The 23,070-nt window shown below is 35.6% G+C and overlaps 1 long non-coding RNA gene and 1 other non-coding gene across 2 annotated transcripts in view; one reads left to right on the plus strand and one right to left on the minus strand.

Annotated features, from left to right (window-relative positions):
- The window catches only part of LOC126934844 (uncharacterized), a 471,590-nt gene that overhangs the window by 309,896 nt on the left and 138,624 nt on the right, over positions 1-23,070 (minus strand). The gene's annotated exons all lie outside the window — the stretch shown is intronic.
- On the plus strand, positions 6,080-6,205 carry LOC126936724 (U4atac minor spliceosomal RNA). Its single transcript, XR_007719543.1, has one exon. It is a non-coding gene; the product is annotated as a U4atac minor spliceosomal RNA (small nuclear RNA).

The following is a 23,070-nucleotide window of genomic DNA, read 5'->3' on the forward strand; positions in this document are numbered from 1 at the left end:
AAACATGAGTGTGCAAATACCTTTTTCGTATAATGACTTCTTTTCCTTTGAGTCGACGCCCAGTAGTGGGATTGCTGGATCAAATGGTAGTTCTACTTTTAGAACTTTAAGGAATCTTCACACTGTTTTCCATGATGGTTGAACTAGTTTACATTCCCACCAGCAGTGTAGAAGTGTTCCCTCTCTGTTGCATCCCTGCCAACATCTATTATTTTTTGATTTTTTGATTATGGCCATACTTGCAGGAGTAAGGTAGTATCACATTGTGGTTTTGGTTTGCATTTCCCTGATCATTAGTGATGTTGAGCATTTTTTCACATGTGTATTGACCATTTATATATCTTCTTTTGAGAATTATCTATTCATGTCCTTAGCCCACTTTGTGATGGGATTGTTTATTTCTTGCTAATTTCTTTGAGTTTGTTGTAGATTCTGGATATTAGTCCTTTGTCAGGTGTACAGATTGTGCAGATTTTCTCCCACTCTGTGGGTTGTCTTTTTACTCTGTTGACTATTCCTTTTGCTGTGCAAAATCTCCTTAGTTTAATTAAGCCCAGGCTATTTATCTTTGTTTCTTGTTTTGTTTTGTTTTGTTGAGATGAAGTCTCGCTCTTGTCCCCCAGGCTGGAGTGCAATGGCACAATCTCAGCTCACTGCAACCTCCACCTCCCAGGTTGAAGCGATTCTCCTGCCTCAGCCTCCCAAGTACCTGGGATTACAGGCACCTGCCACCACGCCTGGCTAATTTGTATATTTTTAGTAGAGACAGGTTTTCACCATGTTGGCCAGGCTGGTCTTGAACTCATGACCTCAGGTGATCCGCCTGCCTCAGTCTCCCAAAGTGCTGGGATTACAGGTGTGAGCCATCATGCCCAGCCTTATCTTTGTTTTTATTGCATTTGCTTTTGGGTTCCTGGTCATGAAATCCTTGCCTAAGCCAATGGCTAGAAGGGTTTTTCTGATGTTACCTTCTAGAATTTTTATAGTCTCAGGTCTTAGATTTAAGTTCTTGATCCAGCTTGAGTTGATTTTTGTATAAGGTGAGAGATGAGGATCGTTTCATTCTCCTACATATGGCTTGCCAATTATCCCAGCACTATTTGTTGAATAGGGCATCCTTTCCCCACTTTATGTTTTTGTTTGCTTTGTTGAAGATCAGTTGGCTGTAAGTATTTGGGTTTATTTCTGGGTTCCCTATTCTGTTCCATTGGTCTATGTTCCTATTTTTATATCAGTACCATGCTGTTTTGGTGACTATGGCCTTATAGTATAGTTTAAAATCAGGTAATGTGATGCCTCCAGATTTGTTCTTTTTGTTCAGTCATGCTTGGGTTATTGCAGGCTCTTTTTTGGTTCTATAAGAATTTTAGAATTGTTTTTTCTAGTTCTGTGAAGAATGACAGTGGTATTTTGATGGTAATTGCCTTGAATTTGTAGATTGCTTTTGGCAGTATGGTTGAAAATAATATTTAAATTGGACCTTGGGTAATGAATAGGGTGGAAAATAAGAGAAATCTGACTCTGTATCTTTTACACAATGCAGATACTTCATAAACACTAACAATGGGATAGACCAAAAACATGCTAAGAAAAAACAGAATATAATGGAAGAGTAAACTTGGGAACCATGCAAATGAGGTGAGCATGAGGATCACCAGGGAAATGTATAAAAGAAAGAAGAATGGAAATAAAGTTTTTTTAAAAAATAAGAAAAGAAAAGAATAACTGTATTCCTAAAGGAAATGATTTTATTAACAAGGGAAAAGCACTGGAAAGAGCAGTTTGCGAAAGTTTCCTTAGAATCTCAGGGAGGATAAAACATCTAATTTCGGAAGTTGGAAACAGCATATTAGCCAAGATTCTCTAATTTGGACTAATGAAAGCAAATTCAAAGTATAAGAAAAAAAGTGGAGCCATGGTGTTTGTTACATGAATGATGTGGTATCTCACAGAATTCAAAAGAAGGGATAGAGTTGGATCTCAGGAAGAGATTGAAAGTATGAACTGGAAAACCATTAGGAAGCCAAGTCTGACTCTACCTCTCTCTCTCTCATCCTTGCCTCTCTGCATCAAACTTCTCCCTTTGCTAATAAACTTTCTCTGCTTCTCAGTTCACAAGTTAGAATGTGGGTGCAAAACAGCTTGGGAGTTTGGATGTTCCAATTCCTTTCCACACGGTTCTTACTACATGATTTCTGAAACCAGATTCCATATTAAAAGACAAGAAAATGCAACAGGCTCACTGTGGGTCAGCTTTCTGCCTTTGGCACTATAACATGGCTGGGAGACAGGGCACGTGATGGTAGAAATTAGACAAGCAGAGCAGAAAGAATGTAGATAGCTTTTTGTATGTAAATCTATTCTAATTCTCCTGTATGGCTTGTGGATTGGACATATACTCTCATATATCCAGCATATATCCAGAATATGCTCTGAAATTGTGACTTTGACCTGAAACCAAGCTTGTACATGTAACCTATCACAACAGGTATCATTTCTTTAAAAAATGGAAGAGTATAATCCTTTGGATATATACCCAGTAATGGGATCACTGGGTCAAATAGTATTTCTAGTTCTAGATCCTTGAGGAATCACCACACGGTCTTCCACAATGGTTGAACTAGTCTACACTCCCACCAACAGTGTAAAAGCATTCCTATTTCTCCACATCCTCTCCAGCATCTGTTGTTTCCTGACTTTTTAATGATTGCCATTTTAACTGGCGTGAGATGGTATCTCATTATGGTTTTGATTTGCATTTCTCTGATGACCAGTGTTGATGAGCATTTTTTCATGTGTCTGTTGGCTACATAAATGTCTTCTTTTGAGAAGTGTCTGTTCATATCCTTTGTCCACTTTTTGATGGGGTTGTTTGTTTTTTTCTTGTAAATTTGTTTAAGTTCTTTGTAGATTCTGGATAGTGGCACATATACACCATGGAATACTACGCAGCCATAAAAAGAATGAGTTCATGTCCTTTTCAGGGACATGGATGCAGCTGGAAACCATCATTCTGAGTAAACTATCACAAGGACAGAAAACCAAACACCGCATGTTCTCATTTGTAGGTGGGAATTGAACAACAAGAACACTCGGACACAGGGCGGGGAACATGACACCCTGGGGCCTGCCATGGAGTAGGGGGCAGGGGGAGGGATAGCATTAGGAGAAATACCTAACGTAAATGACCAGTTAATGGGTGTAGCAAACCAACATGGCACATGTATACCTATGTAACAAACCTGCACGTTGTGCACATATACCCTAGAACTTAAAGTATAATAATTTTAAAAAAAGAGTGGAAGACTGAGAACTGGAAGACTGAGAACTAACTGAACCACAGGATTAAATCAGGTGAAAGTAGGAGAAAAATGATTTGTATTGAGCTTGGCAAAATTGGCGCCTGAAGCCATGCTAAACACCTTATAATTTGTTTCGCTGACATTGATCACATTCAGAAAGAGCAGCTGATAGCAGTCAAGACAGCAGGGCCAGATTTAGAGTGAGGCGAGTGAGGCAGGGTCATGTGAATGCAGGACAAAATCCTCTATCTTTATTTATGTTGTTGATATTTTGTTCATCATGGATTGTTGTGTGAATGTCTACTTCTAAAATATTGCATAAAGGTATTATTTATCTTGATTTCCAAAGTCTTGGTGTCTCCTTAAGTTTTGCAGCTGGAGCATATGCCTCACTCACTTCATTCTCATCCACCACTCTGCTACACAGTTAGAAAAACATGTGATGACATGGACAGCACCTAGTATAAAGAGAAGCTTGAAAGAATTCAGAAAAGTCAACTTAAGGTTTATTACTGTCCAATGAGTGCACAGTGAGGGTGCTACTGCTAACACCTACACAAGACACCACCATCAACTAGAGCTTTACTTTACTTTGGTGCTATTTTTGGAAAAATGAAAACCAGATTTTCCATGATAAAGAAAACAATAAAAAAAATTTTTTTTAATATTTATAGAGCTAAAACTATAAAGTGCCTAAAGTAAAACATAAGATAAAATCTTCGTGATCGGCTGGGCGCGGTGGCTCAAGCCTGTAATCCCAGCACTTTGGGAGGCCGAGACGGGCGGATCACAAGGTCAGGAGATCGAGACCAGCCTGGCTAATACAGTGAAACCCCGTCTCTACTAAAAAATACAAAAAACTAGCCGGGTGAGGTGGCGGGCGCCTGTAGTCCCAGCTACTCGGGAGGCTGAGGCAGGAGAATGGCGTAGACCCGGGAGGCGGAGCTTGCAGTGAGCTGAGATGCGGCCACTGCACTCCAGCCTGGGGACAGAGCGAGACTCCGTCTCAAAAAAAAAAAAAAAAAAAAAAAAATCTTCGTGATCTTGAGTTAAGTAAAGATTTTTTATATAGGACAAAAAAATTATGAACTATAAAAGAAAAACCTGATAACTTAAAATTTATCAAAATTTAAAGCTTCTGCTTTTCAGAAGACACTGTAAGAAAATTAGTTGACAAGCTACATACTAGGAGAAAATATTGGCAAAACTTATACCTGATAAAGAACATATTTAGAATATATAAAGAGCTCTCAAAATTCAATAAGAAAATCCATTAGCAAAAAGTACAAAATATTTGAATATACATCTCACCAAAGAAAATATACATGTCAAATAAGTGCTGAAAAAGAGACTCGACATGATTAGTCAAGATTGGAATCAACAGAAACATTTTTTTAAAAAAAAACTCGAACTCTATGGCAATAACACAAGAGAAGTGGTTAATATGGAGAAACCTTTGTTTGTATGTGGCTCTGGTGTTTTGTCAAAAGTGAACTGACTGATCATCCATATAGAAAATCCCAAATAATCTGCAGGAAAATATACGAGAACTAGTAAGTGAATTTAGCAAGGCTGCAGGACACAAGTGTTGTGGGTTGAACTGTGTCTCCCCAAAATATATGTTCAAGTCCTCACCTCCAGTACCTGTGAATGTGACCTTATTTGAAAATAGGGTCTTTGCAGATGTAATGAGTTACGATGAAGACTTACTAGATCAGGGTGACTCTTTAATTCGGTGACTGCCGTTTTTACACGAAGAGGGAAATTTGGACACAGAGACTAACCCAGAGGGAGAATGCCACGTAGCAGTAGAGGCAGAGACTGGAATGATGCAGCTACAAGACAGGACTGTCAGGCATTGCTGACAACCACCAGAGGCTAGGAGAGAGGCATGGGACATGCTTTCCTCAGAGCCTCCAGAAAGAACCATATTTGCTGGCACTTTGATTCTGGACTTCCAGCCTTTCAGAACTGTGAAAGAATAAATTTATGTTGTTTTAAGCCCTCCAGTTTGTGACAGTTTGTGATAGCAGCCCTAGAAATTACAAGGTCAACATATAAAAGTTATTTGTGTTTCTAAATAATAGCAGTGAATAACTGAAAACCAAAATTTTTAAACATTATTTAAAATAGCCTCAAAACTATAAAATATTTCATGATATATCTAACAAAGTGTGTCCGAAGTTCATACACTGAAGACTACAAAATATTGCTGAAAGGTATTAAAGAAGATTGAAGTCAATGTAAAGATAAACTGTGTATGTGGATCAGAAGGCCCAGTATTGTTGAGGCAATTCTACCCAAATTGACCTATAGGTTTAATGCAATCCCATGCAAAATTCCAGCAAGTTTTTAGAAATTGACAAACTGACTCTAACATTTATATGGAAATGCAAAGGACCTAGGATAAACAGTTTTGGAAAAGAAAAATAATTTGGAGGAATTATACCACCTGACTTCCAGACTTATTACAAAGCTACAGTAATCAGTCAGTGTGGTAGATTATTGGCATAAGCATAGTCATATCGACCCATGGGAACAGTAATAGGCCTACATATATACAGTCAATTGATTTGCACTGCAGGAGCCAAGTTATTTCAATGAGGATAGGATAGTGTTTTAAAGCCAAAAGCCTCTAAAACGATTGATATCCACATGAAAAAAAAAACAAAACAAAAACAAACAAACAAAAAAAAACTTCAACCTTTACCTTGCACCCTACACAAAAATTACCTTGAAATGGATTATAGCCATGAATTTAAAGATTTATAGAGCTAACTATTCCTCCCTTGGGGTTGCGCTACTGTTCAATGAGTGCTTGGTGAGGGCGCTACTGCTAATACCTACACAACACACCTACATCAACTAGAGCTTTGCTTTACTTTGGTGCAATTTTTGGAAAAATAAAAACCTGATTTTCCATGACAGTAAAAAAATAAAACAATAAATAAAATTTAAAAATAATATATACATCTAAATCTATAAAATGCCTAAAGTAGAACCTAAGATAAAATCTTCATGATCTTGAGTTAAGCAAAAATTTTTTATATAGGACAAAAAATTATGAACTATAAAAGAAAAAACTGGTAACTTGAAATTTATCGAAATTTAAAACTGCTTTTCAAAAGACACCATAAGAAAATTGGTAGACAAGCTAAAATATGTAGCTTGTCTACTAATTTAACAAAACTTATATCTGATAAAGAACATATTTAGAATATATAAAGAACTCTCGGCTGGGCGCGGTGGCTCAAGCCTGTAATCCCAGCACTTTGGGTGGCCGAGACGGGCGGATCACGAGGTCAGGAGATCGAGACCATCCTGGCTAACACGGTGAAACCCCGTCTCTACTAAAAAAAATACAAAAAACTAGCCGGGCGAGGTGGCGGGCGCCTGTAGTCCCAGCTACTCGGGAGGCTGAGGCAGGAGAATGGCGTGAACCCGGGAGGCGGAGCTTGCAGTGAGCTGAGATCCGGCCACTGCACTCCAGCCTGGGCGACAGAGCAAGACTCCGTCTCAAAAAAAAAAAAAAAAAAAAAAAAAAAAAAAAAAAGAACTCTCAAAATTCAATAAGACAATCCATTAGTAAAAAGTGCAAAATGTTTGAATATACATCTCACTAAAGAAAATATACATGTCAAATAAGCACTGAAAAAGAGGCTTAACATGATTATTTATTAGAGGAATGTAAGTTAAAGTCACAATGAAATGCCATTAAATACAGTTAATTATTCATTTATTTGTTTATTTATTTGCGATGGAGTCTCACTGTGTCGCCCAGGCTGGAGTGCAGTGGCGATCTCAACTCACCACAACCTCCGCCTCCAGGTTCAAGCCATTCTCCTGCCTCAGCTTTGCGAGTAGCTGAGATTACAGACGTGCACCACCATGCCTGGCTAATTTTTGTATGTTTAGTAGAGAAGAGGTTTCGCCATGTTGGCCAGGCTGGTCTCAAACTCCTGACCTCAGGTGATCCACACGCCTCGGTCTCCCAAAGTGCTGGGGTTACAGGCATGAGCCACCGTGCCCGGCCTACACAGCTAAAATTTAAAAGACTGACAATACCAAGTAGTGGTAAAGATACAGAGAAATTGGAAGTTTTATGCTTTGCTGGTGAGAATGCAAAATGGCACAGCTGCTTTGGGTAACAGTGTGGCAGTTTCTGATGAAGTTAAACATACACTTACCACATGACCCAGCAGTCCCATTCCTGGGACTGTAGAGAAATGAAAATATATATCCATGTAAAGACCTGCATGCAGCTGGGCGCCGTGGTTCACACCTGTAATCCCAGCACTTTGGGAGGCTGAGACGGGTGGATTACCTGAGATCAGGAGTTCGAGAACAGCCTGGCCAACATGGTGAAACCCCGTTTCTACTAAAAATACAAAAATTAGCCGGGCGTGGTGGCACAAACCTGTAATCCCAGGTACTCGGGAGGCTGAGGCAGAAGAATTGCTTGAGCCTGGGAGACGGAGGTTGCAGTGAGCAGAGATCATGCCACTGCACTCCAGCCTGGCCGACAGAGCGAGACTCTGTCTCAAAAAAAAAAAAAAAAAAAAAATGACCTGTATGCAAATGTTTATAGAAACTTTATTCTTAGCAAAAATTGGAAATGACTCAAATATGCGTCAACTAGTGAATTAATAAATTATTGTACATCCCTACAGTGGAATACCACTCAGTAATAAAAAGAAACAAATTACTGATAAATGAAACAGGGACAAATCTCAAAAGCATCAGGCTAAATGAAAGAAACCAGATTTGATTTACATAGCATTCTGGAAAAAAACAAAACTATAGTTGCAAAAATCAGATCATTGACTGAGGATAGGAATTAAAGCAGGATATTTACTGCAAAGGAGAATAAAGGAAGTTTTAAGAATAATGAAAATGACACTGACAGTGGTTTTGTGACTGTACACACTCATCGAAGCTCATTGAACCATATCCTTAAAAAGAATTAATTTTGTTTTATGTAAATGATAAAATAAAACTGATAGAAAGAAAACTGACCAAAATGACCATGAAATGAACTGAATAAGTTATTTGAACCAATTGCAAACTTAAAAACTGTTAAAGAGCTAATTATTTTACTCTGCAATCACAAAATAAGCACAAAGCTAAGAGCAGTCTCATAATTTTTATAAATTAATGTGATGCAAAGTTTTCTATTGTATATAGACCTGTACACTGGACATAATCTGTGCATTAATTAAAAATCTTATAACCAGTCTGACCTGACCACCTCTTGCTCCAAAGGCTGTGGGATCCAAGAACACAGATGCTAAGAACTCAGAGCTAACCCACTCCGAGCTGTATCCATTCTCCTCTTCCCAGACCTGGGCATCAACCCAGGAAAAGTACACAAAGAGGAAAACATAATGAGGAAGGGTTGATTTTATTTCCAGCAGATTCAGTCTCTGATTTCTTTTGGAGAGTGGCTGATCTGACCCCTATTGGTGTGGTTTTTCAACACTGTCTACAAAACTTGGCATATCTCTCAGCAGTCACTTCTCTAGGTCAGAATGGGGGACTATTTTTCTTTAACAGATCATTGACCCAGATTAAAAATCAGTTATAGACCAGACACCAAGTAGGCCTCCTGGTGGAGATGAACCTTGAGCCAGGTTCTGAAGGAAGATTGGAACATGAGTTGGCAGAGAGAAAAGGGAAGGAAATCACCGAAAGCAGGGGACCAACAAGAGCACAGTGAACAGGTCTGCCTGACTGGTTCGATAGAATCTTCTTTTGGAAAGTGCGACAGTATCCCACAGAGTCTACTCACCCATGAAAACCACAGATTTTCTGTGCCTCTTGTCTCCTCCCCCTTCAAACTTTTCAGCATAGCCAAGCTGCCTTTCCCTCAAACATTTTTGCATTCTTTCTTTGCCTGCACAAGAAAATTACTCCCTTGCAGGATAACATTGAATCATTCAACCTGGCAGGTTTAAATTTGGTCCCAACCTGCCTCTCCACCCAAATTGTTCAATAGCTACTATTTTTTACAAATTCACTGCTCTAGTCAAACTTTTCAGTACATCATTTCGGGAAGATGCCAAATAAATGGCCATTTTCATGCCTTTGTTCATGCACACACCCTTAGGGAGAATGCTTTCTTTCTCATCCAGGCTTTATGTCCTGACCTTCCTTAAAGTACTTAGCAAATTCCTCAGGAAAATTCACTACTCTGGGTATTTAACATCTGCTGTCTCATTCAATCTTCACACTTGTAAGATTTGTACTAATATTATTCTCTAAATGAGAAAACTAAGACAAGTAATTACATAACTTGCTTAAGGACAAGTAGCTACAAAGGTACAGAGTAGCAATTCAATAGAAAATCTTAATTATACCAAAGTCGTGCTATTCTATATAGTAGTGTCTCCACAAGGATATACAGTATATGTACACTACCTTGTAGTGATATGTGTGTGTCTCTGGAGATTTACATAGTAAAGAGTCCTTGTCTTTATTTGCATTATCTTTGAGTTTTAAGGTTGGCATTTATAAGAGTACACAGTCTTCCTGGTACATTGTACAAGAAGATATTGGATGAATGGACCCCCTTCACTCCTATTAACCATTTACAAAGCGAAGGTCTTTCTAGAGAAAATTCATGATTGGTAAAAATGCATATAGATTAAACAGCTATTGCTACAAATGCAATCTTCCAAAGGATTTAGGAAATTATTTTTCAAAAACAAATCCTGGGTTTATGTCTACCAAAGACATGTACAAATATGTTCACAACGGATTTCCTTTTAGTAGCTAAAAAGTAGAGATTATCTAAATATCCATCAATAATAGAAAAAATAAAAATATAAATTGAGGACGCATTTAAAAGATTATTCAACATGATCAAGTGGAATTTATCCCAGGGATGTAAGGAGTGTTCAACATATGCAAAAAATAAAAGTGATACTTTGCATTGTATGGACAAAAGCCACAAAATCATCTCAATAGATTCAGAAAAAGCACAATTAGATAGAATGAATAAGTTCTAGTATTCAATAACACAATAGGGTGACTATAGTTAACAAAAATTTATTGTATATTTCAAAACAGCTAGAAAAGATTTGAAATATTTCCAACACAAAGAAATGAAAAAATGTTTGAATTGATGAGTATCCTAAACACTGTGATGTGATCACATTACACATTGTATACATATATCAAAATATCACATATGCCCAATAAATATGTATTGATTAAAAATAAAAAATAAATATAGAAGGTCTTTTAAATTGTGGGATATTTACACAATGGAACACTACACAGCAAATTTTAAACTACTTATATATGTAACAATAAAAATAAATTTCACAGATATAATATTGAATGGAAGAAATTAGACCTAAAAAGAATAGATAACAGCCATGATAGACTTCTAGGAACAAAATACACCCTCCAATCTTAAACAATTATAAAACTGGTTAGTGATCACTAAGAGAAGATAAATGAATAAAGTGAGCCGTATAATTGCCCAGCTTACTTCCCAATGTGAGTTTCCAAGCTGCAGTTCGCTAAACTGGGGAGACAAAGTTCAGAATTCAGAAACACTGAGGCTGCTAGAATTTATGAGGCAAAATAATAGAGAGGAAGAAGCACCATAAAGAGAAGGTTTCAAAGATCTGCACAGAGGTATACTAAAGGTTTTGGCTAAGTACTGGTTTGGAATTGTGAGGGAGAAAATTGCCCAAGGCCAATTACAGAATGAACAGAAATCAGTAGGCATAATCATTCTTAAAACAAACATAGTACTCAGAATAGTTTATTTTTCCAACTAGAGAAAGTGAAAAGACTTCCTATACATGAGGCATTTAGAATCCTCAAAAGGATGTTATTTCAGTACCAGAGTCAAATTAGCTCCAAGGAAAAGATTATTTAGAACCTGCCTAGCAAAACTAAAAATTAGGCCTAAAATATTATCAAACATAGGCCAAGTCATTTGTGCACATCTTAGAGCAAAAGTCCCATTATTAAAGGAATACAACAAAATCCAGCATGCAACAGGGTAAAATTAGTAATGTCTTGCATGCAATAAAAAATGACTAGATATGTGTTCTATGCCCATATTTGTTGCAGCATTATTCACAGTACCTAACAAGTGTTCACTGATGGATGAATAGATAAAATGTGGAATATATATATAAAATGGAATACTATTCAGACTTTAAAAGCAAGAAAATTTTAACACATGCTACAATGTGGATGAACTTTAAGCATGTTATGCTAATGAAATAAGTCAGTCACGAAAAGACAAATTCCACTTACATGAGGTATCTAGAGTAGTCGAATTTATAAAAACAGAAAGTAGAAGGGTGAATGCCAGCAGGTGGAGTACAAGGGAAATGGGAAATTTTTTTTTAATAACTATGCAGTTTCAGTTTTGAAAGGTGAAAAGAGTTCTAGCAATTACTGCACAATGTGAATATACTTAGCCCTACTCAACTGTATACTTAAAAATTATTAAAATGTACATTTTATGTCATATATATTTTACCATGCCTAAAAATAATCCTTAAATGACTACGCATGCAAAGAAACAGGAAATATACCTATAAACTGGAGAAAAAACAATCAGTAAAAACAGACCCATATGATACCAATGGCAGAATTAGCAAACGATGATGTTAAAACAGCTAATATACATATGAATATATGTTTTATATATTACAAGTATTGATTTATAAATATAGATATATTTTTATAATTTATAATATAAATTATATACAATATATTATTTATATATCATTATATTATCATTTTTATATAATTTATATTTATATAACATATATAATTTATGTATATCTTATATTATACATAATATGTTATATATTATAATAGTGGTATTGATAATAATTAAATTAATTTATCATTATTAAATTATTATTAATCATAATGATTAATTATTGATATTAATATATTATATATAAATATATTTATAATAACTTACATATATTTATATGTATAGTTATAATATAGTATAAATAAACATATTTATAAACATATATGTATTTACATATACATATATACATATACATATTTATACTATATTGTGAATATACTTCATATAGTCAAGACAGTAGAGGAAAACATGGTCATCATGAGTAGAGAAATAGACATAAAGAGGACTCAAGTTGAACTAAAGTTAAAAATATATATATATGGGATTAAAAATTTACTGAATGAGTTTAAGAGATTAGACACTGCAGAAGAAAAGATTAGTGAACTTAAAAACATATCCATAGAAATTGCTATGAAACAGAAAGGAAAAAGACTGGAAAAATATGAACATTGTATTAGTACACTGAGAAAATATCAAGCAATCTAAAATATGTGTAATTGGAGTTTTAAAAAAGGATAGAGAGAAGGGAGGAAGAAAATGAACATAAAAATTACTTTTAAAACTAATGACATAAAGTTTTTTCAAATTTGATAGAAGCTATAAAATCACAAATTTAAAAATCTTAAAGTATTTTTAAAGTAGAAGAAACAAAACTACACCAAGACATGTCATAATCCAACTGTTGAAAACCAGTGCAAAAGAGAAAAATCTTAAAGTTAGCCAGAGTAAAAAGATATATTACAAATACAGGAACAAAGATAAAATAATTGACAACAGGCCTTATCAGAAATCATACAGATGAGAAGATAATGGAGAGGCATCTTTAATGCACTGAAGGAAAAGAACTATCTCCATACCCAATAAAAATATCTTTCATAAATGACAGCAAAATAAAAACTTCCTCAGACAAACAAAGATTGTCTGAAGTTAATTCATTCATTGCTGAATTAATCCATCAGCAGCAGACCTGCACTACAAGAAAGGAATTTCTTTGCACAAAAGGAAAACAATACCAGGTTGAAATTTGACTCTACATGAAGGAATGGAGGACACTAAAAATAATTAGGTATATCTGTCAATATAAAAGACACTCTAAAACATCATTTCAAAAATTTCTTTATAAAATAATTGACTCTTTAAAATAAAAAGAGTGACAATGTGTGATGGGGTTTATAGCATTTGCAGAAGTAAAATGTATTACATCAAAAGCACAAAGGACAGAAGAAAAAATGGAAGTATATTGTTTTAAGAATCTTACATTCTACATGAAGTACTTTAATATTATTTAAAATTCCACTCAATAAATTTAAGTTAAGGCAAATCTTAGGAAACCTCTGGAAAAAGAAGCATAGCTAATAAGCCAATAATAAAGATAGAATGTAAAATGGAACCACAAAAAAAATTAATCAAAAAAGAAGTCAGTATAAGAGGGAAAAGGTACCAAAGAATAAAAGGATCAACGGAAAACAAAAGGCATAGAAGGGGCTTCAAGATAGCTAACTATTAGGATTTTGTGCTTGCATCCTCCACTTTGAAGAACCAAAATAATGTGTAAACAATCATCCTTCAAATACATTATCCAAGTGAGAACTCTGGAATTCAACAGAAAAAGTGACTGAAAACACCAAAAGCAAGGAAGGAGAAAGAAGAGAGGCAGCCTGCTTGGCCAGGATTGGCAGGAGCCAGAGTAACTTTCCAACACAAAGGATAGTTGAGAGGCTTCTAGCAGCCCACTTCACCATGGATTCATGCATTCTTGGCCATGGAAGAGCAACTTAACATTCCCAACTTCTGAAACCAACATAGGGAGCTGCTGAGAGATTGTGGGAGAGAACTACTCCAGAAACGGAGCTTGCATTCCACACCCTTTCTGAGATCTAGGGAGCTACAGAAACGCATCATTTTCAAACCTAGCCTTTGGCAGAATGCATGCTGCCCTGCTGCCCAGCCATGCTTGCCGGAGCATTAGGGAAACATGGACTGCTGCTGCTGGGACTGAGGTGCAAGCTGGGAGCACTCCCACAGCTAGGCCCAAGAAGTAAGCAAGGCATGAGCTGCAGCTGTCAGTATTGGGAAGCGTGTACCACCAGGACTGAGACTGAGATGTGAACAGGGTACGAGCTGCCACTGGGACTTAGTTGTGAGTTGGGCAGGGGCTACCTACAGCCAGGGCTGTGGCATGAGCTAGGCATGGGCTACAGCCACCAGGGGTAAGGGGCAAGTGCCACTGCAGTTGGGGCATGAGAGGGACATGCATTGCCCAACCACTGGCCCAGGCTGTGGCCACCAATACCAGCCCCAACCTCTCCAGCTGGAGGGCCTCAGGACAGCTGCTACCACACTTCACACAGGCACTCTGCCTGGGCCTGAATATTGCCCTACTCCCTCTCACCATGGCTGGTGCCTGCTGTTATTGGGGAACCTGAGCACAAGCCTACCCAGTGGGTTTGTTTCTCTTCCCTGAGATAGAGCACATAATCCATGATCCTTGGGTTTGCCCAACTCAATTCACCACGTTAGGTTCCTGAACACTCTCCTAGCAACCTGAAGTTAGGCCTAAACTCCTACCCACTACCACCTCAGCTGGCCCTTACCAGTTAGTGCCACCTGCAGGCCTGGAGACTGCCATCAACACACACTGCTCAGGACCCGGAGAATTGTCCCACCACTGCTGCTGTCATAGCCCATGCCACACTGGCTGCCTAGGAACCCATGAACCTGCCCATCTGCCTGGATCACTCCTGCTACTATTAGAATCTGAGCAAGTCACCTGGAAGCCTATGAATTGGCTGACCAGTAACCATGAACACTGATGCCAGTGTACATCATTCTGGGGCAAAAAGATAGGCATTCTCAACCCACCACTGTCACCACGGGGGCCTGAAGACTAACCCACATTGCATCCCAGTCCCCAGCACAACTTTACTACAGTTTTCCCTAATAACTGCACCCAAACTCACTGAGGAAATCACAGATACCAATAACACCACCTATAGCCAAAGAAATCATACAGAGGCTGTACTACTGCATGCACCCAGAATCAAAGCCAAAATGCTCTACCCAGCCAACACCTAAAATACATCTTCAGGAAAAAGTTGTCTCCTACAAAAGTAAATTCAAAAATAGGAGGAAGTGACTGCTACACCAAATACATAGATATCATCATAAGAACATAGGAAACATGAAAAAGCAAGGAAATATACCTCCAAAGGAACACTATAACTTTTCAGCAATAGATCTTAATAAACAAAATTTTCAAAATCCCGATTAAAGAATTCAAGATATTGATTTTAAAGAAGTTCAGTGAGATGCAAGATAATTCTTAAAAAATAATGCAAATAAATCAGAACAACAATTCAGGATATGAATGAGAAATTTAATAAAGAGATAGTTTTTTTTTTAAGAACTTAATGGAAATTCTGGAAGTATTCTTGAAGGAAGTGCAAAATACATTTGGAAGCTCAACAACAAACTAGATCAAACAAAAGAAAGATTCTCAGAATTTAAAGAAAATCTTTTGAAATAACACAGTCAAACAAGAAATAAAGGAAAAAGAATAAAAAAGAATGAGAAAAAGCCTTTGTGACGTTTGGTATAACATAAAGCGACTAAATATTCAAATTATCAGTATCTCCAAGGGTGAAGAGAAAGTGAAAGGACTAGAAAAACCTATTTAAGAAAATAGTAGATGAAAACTTCCCAAGTTATCAAGAGATTTAGACATCCAAATACAAGAGGCTCAGCAAGCCCCAGGCAGATAAAATGCAAAAGGGTCTTCTCCATGGCACATTATAGTAAGAATGTCTAAAGCCAAAGATAAAAAGTGAATTTTAAAAACAGTAAGAGAAAAGCACCTAATCACCTGTAAAGGAAACCTCATCAAACTAACAACAGATTTCTCAACAGAAACCTTACAGACCAGAAAAGAACGAGACAATACATTCAAAGTGCTGAAGGGAAAACAAAAAAAAGCACTATCAACCAAGAATACTATGTCCTGCAAAATTATCCTTCATAAATGAATAACAAATAAAGTCTTTCCAAGATAAGCAAATGGCAAAGGAATTCATTATCACTAGGCCAGTCCTACAAGAAATGCTCACAGGAGTCTTCAACCTGGGCATTAAAGAATGAGATTTACCATCATGAAAACACATAGGACTATAAAACTCACTGGTAAAGTAATCACACAAAGGAAGAACAAAAATGATTTAAATGGTACCACTATAGATATCCACCAAACTATGACAAACAATTAAAAAATGAAAAGAATAAAATGTAAACCAGAAAACAGTGAACAATATGACAAGAACAAAGCCTCACATATCAATAATAACCTTGAACATAAATGAATTAAATTATCCACTTAAAAAATATAGAGAGGATAAATAGATTTTTTAAAAATTCCAACTATATGTTGCTTTTAAGAAACTCACTTTACCAGTAAAGACACATATCGACTGAAAGTAAAAGAATGGAGAAAGCTATTCCATGTAAATGGAAACCAAAAGCGAGCAGGAGCAGCTATACACGTATTAAATAAAACAGAATTTAAGTCACAAACAGAAAAAAAACAACAACAAAGAAGGTCATTATATAATGAACAAGGGATCAATTGAACAAAAGCATACAGCAATTCTAAATACAGATTCAGCCAACACAGCAGTACCCACATTCATAAAGCAAATATTACTAGATCTAAAGAGATAGATGTGCTTCAATACAATAGTAGTGGGGGACTTCAACACCCCACTCTCCGATAAATCATCTAGAAAGAAAATCAACAGAAAAACATTGGATTTAAACTGGGCTTACAACCAAATGGACCCTACAGACATTTACAGAACATTCAACACAACAACCTCAGAATATACATTCTTTTAATTAGCACATGAAATGTTCTATAGGATAGACCATACGATAGGCTACAAAATAAGGTTCAACACATTTAAATAAATTAAAATCATATCAAGTATTTTCTCCAAACAAAATGGAATGGAATAAAACTAGAAATCATTACCAAAAGAAACTCTAGAAACTATACAAATACATAGAAATTACATAATATGCTCCTGAATGACCACTGGGTCAACAAATAAATTAAGATGAAAGTTTTAAAATTTATGAAAACTGAAACAGAATATACCAAAACTTGTGGGATACAGCAAAAGCAGTGCTAACCAGGAAGTTTATAGCAACAAATACCTACATCAAAAAAGTAGAAAAATTACAAATTAACAATTTAACAATGCACCTAAAGGAACTAGAAAAGCAAGATAAAATCAAGCCCAAAATTAGCAGAAGAAAAGAAATAATAAAAATCAGAGCAGAACTAAATGAAATAGAAATATTACAACATGCAAAAGATCAACAAAACAAGAAATTGGTTCCTTGAAACAATAATCAAAACTGATAAACTGCTAGCTAGACTAACCAAGAAAAGAAGAGGAAGAGGCAAATAAATAAAATCAGAAATGAAAAAGAAGACATTACAAGTGATACCAAAGAAATACAAAGGATCATCCAGAGACTATTATGAACGACTGTACACTGACAAACTGGAAAATCTAGAGGAAACAGAGAAATTTTGGAAAAATACAGTCTACCAGGATTAAATCAAGAAGAATAGAAATTTTGAACAGAGCAATCAGTAAAGAGTGAATCTGGAATAAAAAGCCTCTTAATGAAGAAAAGCTCAGGGCTAGATGGATTCATAACCAAATTCTAACACATGTATAAACAAGAATGAATACCAATCTTGAAACTATTCCAAAAAATCAAAGACGAGAGAATTCTAACTCATTCTATGAGGCCAGTGCAACCCTGATACCAAAACAAAGACACAACCAAAAAAAGAAAACTAAGGCCAATATATCTGATAAACAAACACAAAAACCCTCAACAAAATACTAGCAAGACAAATCCAACAAAACATCAACAAGATAATACACCATGATCAAGTGGGATTTATGCCAGGGATGTAAGGATGCTTCAACATATGCAAATCAACAAATGTAGCACATCTTATCAACAAAATGAAAGATAAAAAACACAATATTGTCTCAATAGGTGCAGAAAAAGCATTTGAAAAAATTTCACATTCTTTAACGATAAAAACTCTCAATAAACTAAGTATATAAGAAACATACCTCAAAATAATAAAGGCCATATACAACAAACCCATAACTAACATCATACTGAATGGAGAAATTAGCCTTTCCTCTAAGAACCGGAACAAGACAAAGATGCCCACTCTAACCACTCCTATTCAACTAACCCTAGAAGTCCTAACCAGAGCAATCAGGCAAAAGAAACAAAAGGCATCAAACTTGTAAAAGAAGAAGTCAAATTGTCTTTCTTTACTAATAATATGATCCTATATCCAGAAAAGTTTACAGACTCCACTAAAAGACTCTTAGGTTTTATAAATGAATTCAATAAATTTGCAGGACATAAATCAACATACAAAAATCAGTAGCATTTTAATACACTAATAATGATCTAGTCAAGAAAGAAATCAAAAAAGCAATCCCATTTACAATGGCTATAAAAAAATAAATACCTAGGAATAAATTTAACCAAGGAAATGAAATATCTCTACAAAGGAAACTACAAAATGCTGATGAAAGAAATTAAAGATGACACAAATGGAAAAAATCCCAAGCTCATGAATCAGAAGAATTAATATCATTAAAATGACAATATTGTCCAAGACAATTTTCAGATTCAGTGTAATCCCTATCAAAATAACATTATTCTTTACAAAAGGAGAAAAGAAAATCTAAAATTTACATGGAACCAGGAAAAAGCCTGAATAGCCAAAGCAGTACTTGGTGGGGTAAGGTGAGGACCTAAGCTGGAGGCATCACATTACCTGACTTCAAAATATATTACAAAGCTATAGTAACCAAAACAGCAGAGCATTGATATAAAAATAGACATATAAACCAAAGAAGCAGAAGAAACCCATATTAAAGCCACATATTTACAGCAAACTGATTCTCTACAAAACCAGCAGGAACTTATATTGGGGAAAGGACACCCTCATCAACAAATGGTTCTAGGAAAATTGGATAGCCACATGCAAAAGAATGAAACTGGACCTCTCTCTCTCACCACATACAAAAATTAACTCAAAATGGATTAAATACTTAATTGTAAGACCTGTAGCCATAAAAATACTAGAAGAAAACCTAGGAAAAACTCTTCTGGACATTTGTCTAGGCAAAGAATTTATGAATAAGACCTCAAAAGCACAGGCAACAAAAGCAAAAGAAGACAAATGGGTCTTAGTTATACTATAAAGATTCTGGATAGCAAACAAAATAAGACTGAAGAGACAACATGTTGAATGGTAGAAAATGTTTGAAAACTATTAATGTAACACAGGACTAATATCCAGAATATATAAGGAACTTAAACAACTCAACAGGAAAACGAAAATAACAATAATAATAATAATAATCCCATTTAAAAGTGGGCAAAGAAGATGAATAGACCTTTCTTAAAATAAGACATACATCCATTTACTGTAGGGGGGAAAAAAAACAAAAAACACATACAAGTGGCTAACAGTTATATGAAAAAATGCTCAACATCAGTAACAATCAGAGAAATGCAAATCAAAACCACAATGAGATGTCATCTTATCCCAGAATGGCCATTGTTAAAAAGAAACAGATAAAAAAAGAGCAAATGTTGGCAAGGATGCAGAGAAAGGGAAAGCTTATACACTGTTGGTGGGAATGTAAACTAGTAAAGCTACTATAAAAAATAGTATGGATATTTCTAAAAGAACTAAAATAGAATTACCATTCAATCCAGCAATTCCACAACTGGGTGTCTATCCAAGGGGAAAAAAATCAATATATCCAAGGGATACCTGCACTTACATGTTTATTACAGCACTATTTACAATAGCCAATATATAAAATGAACCCAAGTGTCCATCAATGGATGCAAGCATAAAGAAAGTGTAGTATATATACACAATAGAATACTATTTGGCCATAAAAAAAAAAAAAAAAGAATTCATGTCATTGCAACAACATGAATAGAATGGAGATCATTGTCTTAAGTGAAATATGCCAGGCACAAAAGGCAAATATCACATGTTCTAACTCGTATATGAGAGCTAAAAAAAATTGATCACGTGGAGGTACAGAGTGGAAAGATAGAAAACTGAGACTACGAAGGTTAATAACGGAGGGAGAGAGTGAAGCGTGTTAAAGAGTATAAGCATACAGTTAAACAGAAGGAATAAATTCAATGTTTGATAGCAGAGTGGGGTGACTATACAAAAATATATTGTATTTGGGTGATGGACATTCTAAATACCCTGACATGATCACTACACATCATATACATATAACAAAATTTCGCATGTATCCCATAAATGTATACAAATTTTTAAATACTTTTTAAAAAGAAAACAAAAAGGCAAGATGGTAAATTTAAACCCCAAAGAGTATACACTACAATAAAATGTTAATAGTGGAATGTGAGTATAGACATATGGATAACTGTAAAATTATTTCTACTTTACTGTATATTTAAAATTTCCATAATAAAATGTTGGAAAAATGCATTTCAACCAGAAGAAAATATATTTATATTATATGACTAAATTCACACAAAGTTTAACAGGCAAAAATAATCTTTACATAAGGTGGTCAGAATAGTTGTTACCCTTAGGAATGTGGTCTGGGAGAGTGCTTCATAAAGTGTTTTTGGGATGCTAGAAATGTTCTATATCTTGATCTGAGTGATGCTTACGTGTGTGTGTGTGTGTGTGCGCGTGTGTGTGTGTGTGTGTAAAATTTATTATTAGATTTTACACTTTACAGTACGTGAGTTATTCCTTACTTTTGAAAAATCCTACTAGGTAAGTTCAGAGGTCATTGATTGATGATATTTCAAACCCATTATTTTTCCTTACTTAGAGAAATATGTAGGAGAAAGCACATTCTTTGCTCGGTTTATTATGAGAATAAAATCAAATCTGAGTAATTTAGTGACAGGTTGGATTTTATATTTTAGAGTGTTTGGGGTCTAAGTTATTCAGAATCTCTTAGTTTCACAGTTTCAAGCTGGCACAGGATGGTTTCAGCACCATCAGAATTCAGATTTCTGTACTTGGCACCTTTATACTTATCTCACTCCTGGACATCTCCACTCGAATGCGTCACCATCACATCAAAAATCTTAAGTCTACAAGTGAGCCTATTATCTCAAAGTACTCTCTCTTCTCTTCCTAAATTCCTTTTCCTTGTTCTATTTTTATCAAATAACCGCTACTCTTATTATTACCCTCTTGAAAACTCATCTTTGAGCTTCTCCTGTCTCTAACTCACCAAGAATTTTTTATGCTCTCTTTTTAACATTTCTCACATGTACCCTTCTGGCCATGATCCTATCAGCTTATTGGAATAAATCCCTAACTAGTATTCTGGCTCCAGTTTCACTCCTTGGCTATCACAGTACCACCAGATAAACCTTCCCTCCGTGTTCACGGCACTCCCCTACTGCACACGTTTCAGTAGGTCACCATTCTTGGTAGGATAAAATTCAAATTTCTTAATATAACATTCAAGGCCTTCTGTGCTGTCCCAATCTGCTTTTCTAACCTAATCTCCCAATTGTCCCTAACATGTACCTGGCACTCCACCAGTATTATTAATTAAATGTACAATGCATAATTCTCTCTGAAGACTTGTTTATTCTTAAAGACAAATGTAAACCTTCACTCCCTGAGATATTTCTGCAGAAACAACTTTCTCTTTGAAATGCTTTTGTAGTTCTTTGTATCACTTACCTGGCAGGTAACTCTAGACGGCATTTCTATGTTCTTCAACTTTTTTACTGTCCACATTTTATGTCTTTAAACCTGGAAGAAGCTCTTTGAAGATAACAGCCATGTTGGGATTTTGAGTGCATATGAGATAAATCTGAGGATAGTTTGCAACAAGATTAGTTCCCACAAGGCACTGCAACTGTGAAATGGAAGAATGATTGAAGTCATCTGTGCATCTGTAGGCCCGAGCTGATATTTTGTAAATTAAATAAATAAATAGAAGAACTCACCTGTGCAGACGCAGGAACGCTTAATTCACAATTGCTTCTCCAAATTACCTCTAAAACTGTTATGTGTCTACTCCTTTAATGTTAGGATGTGATATTGTCATTGTATTTTTAAAATTTAAATAAAAGAAGTCAGCTTTTATTTATTTAAATAAAAGACTCAGAAAAGCTTAATTCACAATTGCATCTCCAAATTATCTCTGGAACTGTTACGTGGCTGTTCCTTTAATGTTAGGATATAATGTTGTCATTGTTCAGATGACACATTGTTCACTCAGCCAGGTTATCTTGACTCAATTGAAAGTTAGAGTTAAGAAACCTGGGTTCCTTCCTGTTTTCTAGAACCACCTGGTTGTGTAATCATGGATCAATTCCTCTCAACCTCGTCTTTTATATAGACAAAACAAGAAGTTTAAATTAGATGAGCTCTAAATCTCTCCTAATTCTAAAATTACATTGGTATTTATCTTCTGCTTATTTTGTGAACTTCATATTATCCTCACTTCAGCAAAAGTTAGGGTTAAGCAAAGCAGCTTACATTTTTTGAGCACCTATACTATCTTTGCCACAGTACCTGAAATAACTTTTGTTATATAGACTCTGAGGGTTTGAGTGATTTGTGCAAGTTCCCACAGCTATCAAGTGACAGAATAAACTTTTGATTCTCAGAATTTCCAAATTGATGAAATGCAAAGCCAAGTCTTTTTCTACTACTCAAGAGGCTCAGGTAAGATCTGCTAAAAAGAAGAACTAAGGAACAAATTAATAAATTTGAAACATTGGCCAAGAATAAATGTTGGCATATGTTTATATTACATGTAAGTAATAATTTTGCTA

Source organism: Macaca thibetana, chromosome 14, assembly GCF_024542745.1.
Source record: "Macaca thibetana thibetana isolate TM-01 chromosome 14, ASM2454274v1, whole genome shotgun sequence".
NCBI classification, from domain to species: Eukaryota; Metazoa; Chordata; class Mammalia; order Primates; family Cercopithecidae; genus Macaca; species Macaca thibetana.